Source organism: Quercus lobata, chromosome 11 (genome assembly GCF_001633185.2).
Source record: "Quercus lobata isolate SW786 chromosome 11, ValleyOak3.0 Primary Assembly, whole genome shotgun sequence".
NCBI lineage: Eukaryota > Viridiplantae > Streptophyta > Magnoliopsida > Fagales > Fagaceae > Quercus > Quercus lobata.
The window spans coordinates 5,941,538-5,952,629 of NC_044914.1; positions in this window are offsets into that span (position 1 = coordinate 5,941,538).

An 11,092-nucleotide genomic window follows, 5' to 3' on the forward strand; every position below is an offset into this window, starting at 1 on the left:
CTCTTTTACTCCTTTTTCTTTCTTTTCATATCTTCTCTCTTCTTCTCCTCCTTCTTCTTCATTGATTTCTTCCTTACTATTTCCTTATCCTTCATCTTTTTCCGAAGAAGGTTCTTCTCCTAATATGAGCAACATTGAGGCAGAGATTGGAGAGACTTTTGAAGATGAGCTTAAAAGGCGCCTGACCGTTTACTTATCTGTACTGCGGATGTTAGTGTTGCTTCGGCGGTTCACCTTTTGTATAGGCTTGTTTAAGCCCCTTTTTTGTACGTTGTAATAATTTTTCATATTAATAAAAATTGTTATTTATTTCATTTCGCAGGTTATGTCTCTATGTTTTTATAAATTTGCTAGCGCTGCTCGGCACAATAATATAGCATCTAAATCAATGACGATTAAGACCAAAATACTTGATAATAAAAAGATGTCGCCATAACTCTAATAGAAGTTCTTGGCATAATAAGGGCGACCCGTGAGAAGTAATACTTACCCCGAACTAGCCGAGGAGAGAACCGAAAGCTTGATGCCGTGTGAGAAATAACCATCCGAGGACATATCACCCGCCAAATGAATAGCTCTCTTAGGCTACTGAATACTGGGGTGTTCCACCCCCTTCCTTACACCTTTGTTGGCCTTAGCCTTTTACGGTGTTTAAGCCGTGGCTGAAGTAACTTGGCATTTTTATCAAGTAGCCAATCTTACGAAACTCAAATTTTTTATTTTTTTTTTATCCAAGTAGTTGGTTCCCCCATTAGCTTGAGTCCGAGGACCATACAAGGCCTTGGTTCAGTTTATCCCTTTCCTCAGGTATCTGACAAGTTGCCGAGCAGGAGGTTGTCCTCGGCAACGGTTATTCCTCGGCGTGGGCCGTAGTCCGTGGACCCCCATGCAGAACGGGCCTGGGCCGCGATTTTACTAAGCCCACAAATTAGGAGGCATTTCTGTAGTCTTTGGTCACGCGGTACTTTTTGGCGTCCCAGTGTTCGAGGTGCGCCTTCGCGAGACTCCTTTAATCTTATGGTTGCAGATAGCATTGGAAATCGAGCCGGAGACATTTTGTCTATAGCGTTCCTTGGGACGCTGCATGAATTAAATGCCACCACCTTATCTTTTAAATAAATAGGAGAGAAAGTTGCTTTACTTTCGCACAAATCCTTCAGTCTCCTCTCCTAGTACATCATGTTTGAGGCGAGGATTGGGGCAAAGGAACTCTCTCCGCCACAAAGGCGTCGTGTCCTCCTGAGACTCCAGATAGTGAGGTACGGGCAAAGGAAGCATAAATTCAAGAGAATATTCCCGTCTGACAGAGGGGAAAGGGTGTTTCTCCCTCTTTTAGTCAAAATCCGAAGCAGGTTCTGTTCATGCCAGAATTTTGGCGTGTCAGAAGAAAGATTCTCCGCCCCCAGCGCCTCTGCCTTGTCGCAGGCAAATTTTTGGTGAAGGCTCCTCAGCTTCCGGCTCCCTGCATCTTTCCCTCAGCAGTGTGAGGCTTAAGTCGGGTTCTTTTGCTGCCTGAGTTATGGGCGTGCAAAAGCATTGAGGAGGAATAAGGTCTCGAGGCAGTAGCCAACTTCTCATCTGTGCTACCTCCTCAGCTTTATCTTCGCTCTCTTGTATTTTTCGTTACTTACGTAGTTAGTTTCAATGTAAGCTTTGTTTCAGCTTTTCATTGTACACTGTACTGTTCCTTTGTCTTAATAAAATATGTGTCTATTTCTCTATACATACCTTTCTTCTCCGTAACAACTACTTTATGCATGAATATTAAATGTAAGCTTGCCCTTAATGATATTCCAGGCAGAAAAATGCCTTAACACAGATTCCTACTGGTTTAAACTCACAAATATTATCAAGTATAACAAGGTTAATCCTCAATAAATTAAACTCTTGGAACTAACCGGGATAATCGCTGAGTGCTGCGCGATGCATGCTAGAGCGATGTCCGGGAACGATAAACTCTAAATAATTCGTCCGAGAGGGTAGCCGAGTAGCGAGGGACTTTGGTTGTGCTTTTGGATAATATACTGCACCGTACCGCATCAACCCCTTTGGCACTGGGGATCCGAGGGTAGACCGAGGAATCTGTGCAATCAAGGTATTAGCCCATCTGTTAACGAGGAGTACTCTTCGGATGGATTTTGAGATTTATGTGCCATAGTTTTTTTTTTTTTAAATAGTTGATTCCTCATACAAGTGGTTGGTTTTCCCATAGGCTTGAGTCTGAGGACCATACAATGCCCTGGTTTTGTCCAAAACCTAATTTTCCTCATCCAAGTAGTTGGTTTCCCCATAGGCTTGAGTCCGTGGACCATGCAATGCCCTGGTTCTGTTCAAAACCTAGTTTTCCTCATCCAAGTAGTTGGTTTCCCCATAGGCTTGAGTCCGTGGACCATGCAATGCCCTGGTTCTGTCCAAAACCTAGTTTTCCTCATCCAGGTAGTTGGTTTTCCCCATAGGCTTGAGTCCGTGGACCATGCAATGCCCTGGTTCTGTCCAAAACCTAGTTTTCCTCATCCAGGTAGTTGGTTTCCCCATAGGCTTGAGTCCGTGGACCATGCAATGCCCTGGTTCTGTCCAAAACTTAGTTTTCCTCATCAAGGTAGTTGGTTTCCCCATAGGCTTGAGTCCGTGGACCATCCAATGCCCTGTTCTGTCCAAAACCTAGTTTTCCTCATCCAGGTAGTTGGTTTCCCCATAGGCTTGAGTCCGTGGACCATGCAATGCCCTGGTTCTGTCCAAAACCTAGTTTTCCTCATCCAAGTAGTTGGTTTCCCCATAGGTTTGAGTCCGTGGACCATGCAATGCCCTGATTTTGTCCAAAACCTAGTTTTCCTTATCCAGGTAGTTGGTTTCCCCATAGGCTTGAGTCCGTGGACCATGCAATGCCCTGGTTCTGTCCAAAACCTAGTTTTCCTCATCCAGGTAGTTGGTTTCCCCATAGGCTTGAGTCCGTGGACCATGCAATGCCCTGGTTTTGTCCAAAACCTAGTTTTCTTTGGCACTGGAACTTGGTTTTAAGGGAGTTAGCTCCTCGGCCAAGCCCCTAGAATTATTCGCGCGATTAACGCTGACAAACGTAGCCCCTAATCAAGAAGCATAGCCCCTAACGGAACTTTACGCTGAAACTCTATAACCAATTGTTAGAAATAAAAAAGGAACTATTTCGACCTACCGACTATGCCAACACACAAGCCTTTCCCACAGACGACGCCAATTGTAAGGACACGTTTCGTGACGAACCTAACAGTATTGGATTCGCACGTAAAAAGGCCCAAACAATGTCATTTGTAGAGCGTGGGTTTGAAAGGTTAGGCCTTAGTCACCAGGCGGTGGGTTTTTCGGGATGTTCGTATATAGTTAAGTTTCCTTCACCCCTGGAGTCTTTCTCCTGGAGGTGGGCTGGGAGGCTCTGGTTTTTGGCCATTTTTCCCAGCCCCTTCTTTAGGTTACTTATTTTTCCTTTTATACTCGCCTGCGTCCACTATCCTTCATCCACGTATAGGGTCAACCTTTCCAAGGCTGATACTTGTCCCATCAATCCATACCCAAAGTCGTTGGGGGTGGTTGTAAAAGCCAAAGAATGCGGCTCTGTCAGGTTCAGAGCATTAAATGGCAGTAAAAGCAGTTTTCCCTGAATATTTTAGATCTTTCTTCCAAGTTTCAGTCCTATACCGTCTTTACCCTTCTTTCTGGGGGGACTTTGGGTCGGCCGAGGACTGAACTGTCCTCGGCGGTATTCGTAGGCTATCTTGTCGAGCTTGGGCCATAGCCTTCCTCGACTTGGGCCTTTGGATTCTCCCCGGGTAGATGGGCCTGGCCCATAAATCATTTGGGCCCCACAATGTCAAATTTCATTTAAATCAGGTGTTATTTACTATTCAATCAATAAATTTATTTTTATACATAACTTTAGACCACAAAAACTTGAAGTTTTAACATTTGATTAATAGCTGAGTTATTGATCTTTGTTCTTCTTGAAATTTTGCAAGTTTGAAAAATATAATAAGAACATATCATCCAATTGTTATATTTTCGAAATTCACATTCAATAAAGAAAAACTATAAGAGCAGTTTGAAAGGTTTCTCTCTAAAGGTTTTTCTACAAACTAATTTGAAGAGAAACTTTTTTCCCATTGAAAATTATTATGTGGTAGATAAAAAATTAATATCAGTGATAGGTTTAGATAACAACCAGTAAAAACTTACTAATTTAATTGTTGTAAATTTGTTTGTGCTTGTTGCATGCTCTTTGTGTTGTTGACTAAAAGCATTTTAAATTTTTTATTCACATGATAGGCTTAAGACGATAACTAAAAAGAAGCTTTTTTCATATAAATATTTATTAGTTTTTTTTTTAAAAAAAAAAAAAACTATATCATAAAATTTTTAACTTAATTTTTTTTTTCTTGTCTTATGTAAATATGCAAACTAACTAATTAAGATTATTTTTGTACAAAAAAAAAAAAAATCAAATATCATGGTCATGCATGAATTTAATAGAAATGGATAAAGTAACACTCCCTTCTTCGGTTGACACTGTGGAGTGTTTGGTAGCTGTATGAATTCTTCAATTTGCCATTGAATGTGCTTTCTCCTCTATAATCTTGGAGGATGATTCTAAAACTATGTATAGAACTCTTTGCTGCGAAGATGTCTCCCCTCTCTTTATTTGGCCACTTGGTATACGAATTCAAGACCTTTGCAGAGACCTTTTGTGTAGTCACTTTCTCCCATATGTGTAGACATTGTAACTCTGTAGTTCACAACCTAGCTAAGCATACTATACATGTTAGATGTTTATCAGGGTGGAAGGAGGATGTTACTTCACACCTACTTCCTTGCAGAGACCTTTTGTGTAGTCACTTTCTTCCGTACGTGTAGACAATGTAACTTTGTAGTTCACGACCTAACTAAGCATGCTATACATTTTAGATGTTTATTAGGGTGGAAGGAGTATGTTACTTCACACCTACTTCCTTGCAAAGACATTTTGTGTAGTCACTTTCTCCCATATGTATAGACAATGTAACTCTGTAGTTCACAACCTAGCTAAGTATACTAGACATGTTAGATGTTTATCAGGGTGGAAGGAGGATGTTCCTTCACACCTACTTTCTATAACTTTAGCCAAGTTTGGCTGAGTTTGCTTTAATAATATTGTTAGGTTCTAAGACTTTGGGAACTAATGTATTAGAATTTCAATTTGTAATGTGTTGGCAAACCATAATCAAAACATAGAGTCTAGGTTTAGGCTTGCTCAAAGTGTGTTTACTTGTAAAATTGGAATCGAGTGATTGCAGAAATTATTAGACTAAATCTACAAGGCTAGATTGATTGAAAATTAGACTCGATTGATCGATCCACGTGTAGATTTTTTTTTTTTTTTTTGGCAAAAATTCCAATTCAAGATCTACATGTGGGTTTTTACCTTCATACATACACTTAGGGTTATCAAGATCAAGATTCGTGTCAAGAACTTGATGATCTCTTCAGTTACTACATAAAGAACTTTAATGAAGATCTGAAACCTTTAAGTGGAGTCTCAAAATCACAAGTAGGAGAACTTGTGGTTATAGTGGATCAAAGAAAGAAGTAGTTTGTAGACTCAGAGCTGTCATGTGGTTGTGATAGTAAGTTTTTTACTCGAGGTAGCAATATGAGGCCTCCTTCCCTATCTCCTGTGTCTTTTGTCTATACCATCTCAAAAAAAAAAAAAAAAAAGGATAAGCGGTCTAAAGTACCACATCAGTCAGTTAGTGAGTGAGTTTTTGGTTTATTAACCTCGCTTGTACTTACAAAGGTTAGGTCATTTTGTAAGTGTTAGTATTATAAGTCTTGTCTTCCCACTCACTCTTTTCCCATCCCCTATGTCTTTTGTCTATACATATATATATATATATATATACACACAATTATTTTAATATATAAATAACTGACTAAAAAATTTATTTATTTCACAATTGATTAAAAGATTGACCTTGGGACGTGGTAGTGCAATAAATTAAAAAGACCCCACTTGGAGACTTCCTAACAAAATAGTGTTTAAGGTAACATTATATAAAACAATGTAAAAATTGCCTTTTTTTTCGCTGAAGTAAAAGTTCCAATTTCTAATGTTTAAACCTCAGCATTTAAGAATGTGAGACATAGTTATGATATCATGTCAAAATATAAAAATATTAGGAATAACTAAAAATAAGATGAGAATTTTTCTCAAAAAAAAAAAAAAAAAGAAGAAGAAGATGAGAATGAAAAAAAAGAAAAAAGGAAGGAATTAATGTGACTCTCTTTTAGTAGTCTACAACACTACATTCACAACAAAAATCTCTAAACGACACGTCTTAAATGTTATCTCACAAGCATTAATTTCATCTAAAGTGAATATATTTTTTCAATGGATTTACATTTTTTATTAATAAAATATTTTTGATGTAGTGAGTACTAGCTTTAATTGTTATTCAAGAATTCTTTATTAAGTAATTTATATCATCCATACCATATTCTCTTTTGGTTTGCTTAATATGGCATTAACCCCTATTGTGGTTTGCTACTTTGCTTTATGAGGTATTTTGACTATTTTTGCTACCTTCAGAGGAATTTTATAATGTGGCAAGTGCTACCAACACTCACTGGGAAAGAATTAAAGAAAAAATTACCTTAAACGTTCTCTCTTTTAAACATACACAAACCCAAATGTCAGGAATTGAAAGAGAAAATTAGAGTGAGAATCAGAAATATGAGTATAATAGTATATGTGATGTTGGCAATTGCCAAATCATCAAAATTAGCAAAAATCCATGAGAGAGGTAAATGCCTTATAAAACGAATCACAATGGAATTAATAAGTGTCATAAAATTATCACATCGGAGTTCTATGTTTGAAAGGTATACCCTATCTATAGTTAGAATGTGTAATTTATTTTATTTTATTTAAAATCTACCCTATATACCAGGGTGCCCATGCATTGCGTTAGTTACTTAAATGAATATTCAAGCATGAATATTGTGAAATATAAGATCAGATAACCAAATCTTATACATCACATCACACGGATTAGGATTACAAAAGGTGTAAATAAACTACACACAAACACAATCCGTATTGTATTTAATACCGTTCATCAAACAGAATTCACACGTTGTCCTTTTCCTAATTTTGCCATCATTATTCAGAATCCAAACAAGTAGCAACTCCATCACTAGAAAAACAAATCTGAAAACAGCAAAGGCATCAAAACAAACCATTGCTTTGCAATTACAATGTCAGGTAATCCTTGTAGATTTAGAACTAGTTTTCTTAAAGCATCAGCAATCAGTCTTTGTAAAATAGAAGTTGTCTTGGGTTCAACAACAGCATCATACGGGTGATTCCAAATTCTGAACTCTTCCAGATTTTTCAAATTCCAAATTCTGAACACTTTCAGATTTTTTAAGTGATTTTGAAGCACCACTTTCAGATTTTTCAAGTGATTTTGAAGCACCACGCTGCATGTAAACCTGTCCCAATTCCGTTAGTAGATAGTAGGTTGAATTCGGAATATCTTACAGCATATATTTAGGCATTAAAATTAAAAAACGGTCTGTTTATACAAGTATACAGCATGTCAACATCTCATTCATCCACACACAAATTCTTTAGGTATTTTTCTGAGATATACTACGGATGCAACCAAAAAAAAATCACAACATTCCAAAATTAACATTAAAAAAATTAAATTGGAAATTATGTTGTACCTATGTGTAAGTTGGCATGCTAATTTGAGAACATTTTGTTTGTGTTCTTGGCATTACTGTATTATAAAAAAAAATAAATAAATAAAAAGAAAAAAAAAACTCTATTACCCAAAAATTGAGAAGTATAGCTAAATAATAATTCTCTTTTAAAAAAGAGAATTATCACAATATTTGTTTTAACAATATTTTTAGAGATATCGATATCACTAGAATTATCACAATAGACAACCATGGTGTCTTGTGATATCCCATAATCACTCAAAACCTTTTTCATCCAAAGAAGCTGTGAACAGCAACTTCCAGCAGCAATATATTCTACTTTTGCAGTAGACAAAGGGACAAAATTTTGTTTTTTACTCATCCAAGCAACAAGATTAGCTCCTACATAAAAACACCTACCAATGGTGCTTTTTCTATTATCGGCATTGCTGGCCCAATCTGAATAAGAGAATCCAGCAAGAAACAAATTTGATTCTTTGCTATAAAACAATCCATAATCACAAGTTTCACTAACATATTTATGATTCTTTTAACAGCATTCAAATATGAAATTATAAGATTAGATTGAAACCTAGAACATACACCAACACTAAAGGCGATATCAGGACGACTTGTAGTTAAATACAAAAGACAACCAATCATGCTTCTATATGATGTAACATCAACAAACTCACTCGTTGGATCATTGGTTAACTTTGCATTTGCAACCATTGGTGTTCTAGCATGTGTAGCTTTGTTAAGTCCAAATCTCTTGACTAGATTTCTAGCATACTTGGCTGGGTTGATGTAAATTCCAGAATCTGTTTGCTTCACCTACAATCCCAAGAAATAAGTTAGTTCACCAACCATACTTATCTCAAACATCTTCTTCATTTCATTTGTAAAAGATTGAGCAAGAGAATCATTAGTAGCACCAATAATAATATCATCAACATAAATTTGAGCTACTACAAAATAATTTTTATCCTTTCATATGAAGAGAGTAGTATCTACAAATCCTCTTTTGAATCCATGCTCAATGAGATATGCAGTTAGCCTATCATACCATGCCTTGGAAGCTTGTTTCAAACCATAGAGGGCTCTCTTCAACTTGTAGACATCATTTGGTCTGTGAGGATCAACAAAACCCTTTGGTTGTTCAACATACACCTCTTTTTGCAATATCCCATTTAAGAATGCACTCTTGACATCCATTTGATACAGTCTTGCTACTGATGCAAAATTCTCATCAAAATCAATCCCTTCCACTTGTGTGTTTCCTTGAGTAATAAGTCTTGATTTGTTTCTAATAACAGTACCATGTTCATTTGACTTGTTCGCAAAAATCCATTTAGTTCCAATCATATTTACTCTCTTTGGTCTAGGAACTAATTTCCACACATCATTCTGAATAAATTGAGGAAGTTCTTCATGCATAGAATTAATCCAATCAGCATCTTGAAGTGTTTCATCCACCTTTTTCGGTTCAAATTGGGATAGATAGCATGAGTGAGTAATTACATTCAAGGCTTTAGATCTCAATCTCATGTTATCATTCAAACTACCCAATATGTTTGTGGCAGGGTTATTTAACTTTACTCTAGAAAATGGACCTTTGACTAGAGAAGTGGAGGTACCTTTTTATTCTGATGAAGGACTAGGCTCTCTTTGTTTTTGTTGAGTTTCATGAACCGGTGTGGATGGTTCTGAACTTAATGATATTGAAACAGTATCATTCAATAATAGTAGCTCTTCATTACTATGCTTCCCAACATAATCATCAGGAATAGAATCCTCAACCTCTATATTCTTTTCTTGAACTGGAAGAGTGTTTTCTAAATGAGGTTCTGAACATAGTTCATCATTGATCACCACATTTGAAGACTCCATGTCTGTTTTCACTCTCAGATTGTATACTCTGTATGCTCTACTAGTGGAAGAGTATCCCAAAAAGTATCCTTTGTTGCTCTTTGCATCAAAATTTTCTAAGTTCTCCCTATCACGCAGAATATTACAGTCATTGCCAAATATCCAGAAGTATTTGACAATAGGCTTTTTTCCTCTCCAGAGTTCATAAGGAGTTTTCTTGGAGTCAAGTCTAAAATACACCCGGTTGAGTGTATGGCAAGCAGTGTTAACCGTTTCTCCCTAGAAGGACTTGGGCATATTTTTGTTGTGTAGCATGACACGAGCCATCTCTTGAACAATCCTATTCTTTCGTTCCATTATTCCATTCTGTTGTGGTGTCTTGGGTGAAGAGAACTCTTGATGTGTGCCTTGATCATTGTAGAAGGTAGCTAGCTTTGTGTTTTCAAATTCTCTTCCATGATCACTTCTAATTCTGGCTATTACAGTACCTTTCTCTTCCAAGCATCTGGATTCAACTAAGATTTTCCACTTTTTAGAAGCTTATTGCCTATAAAACCAGTGTGAAATTGCAATATGATATGCATTAGGTAAATGAAATTGAAGAAGGATCGCAAAACGATAGTTGTGATCCATAACTTCTTGTCTAACTGAATGCACTTATTTTCTTCATTGATCACAGGAAGATAAAAGAACAGAGGATCCAATGATACTGCAATCACGCATGACAATACAAATCCTACATTCCACCTTTTGAGGAAGGCCTTTCTTGGATCAAGAATTGTCTTTTGTAAAGTTGTGATTTTCAACTAACTTGTGTTGGCTTTAATTCTATGCCAAATTTGATTGTAATTTCTTTAATCATTTCCTCAGTATATATGTGGGTTTATTTGTAAGGGATGAGTATGAGAGATCAGTGAAGAATGAAGCTTCAAAAGATGAATTAGTGAAATTTGCGACTAGCTTGCGAGAAGCAACCTGTGAAAAGGCTACGTATGAAACACATGACTGGAAGCTAAAGAGTCACGCCTAGCTATTAAGTTCGCGAGTGTTTTGCGAGAAGGGTCATCTTTCGAAGTACCCGCGAAACTTTCTGTTTGAAAAAAAGTTAAGTTGCTTTATCAAATTCTTTACCCACACTATAAATACCCTCATTACCCATGAATTGTAAAGAGTGCTTTTCAGAGAGAAAACTCTAGCAAATACACTTGAGAGTTAGAGATTGTTATACCCATAATCATCTACACATTTGCTTGTGATTTTCTTCAACTCTTACCTCTCCATCTCTAGATCCTTGAGAGGTTGTTAGCCCAAACACTTACCACACCCATTTTGAGTGTCAAGTGAGATTTTGGAGCTGTTGGGAAGTATTGGAATGAGCCATTCATTGGTGGATGCAATCGGGCTGAATTGTAAGATCCAAAAAGTTAGAGAAGACAAGACTCCAAGAAGATTGTTGGTAGCAGGAGCTTGGAGGGCTCAAATACATAGGGTAGACTAGGCTTGAAGGGTC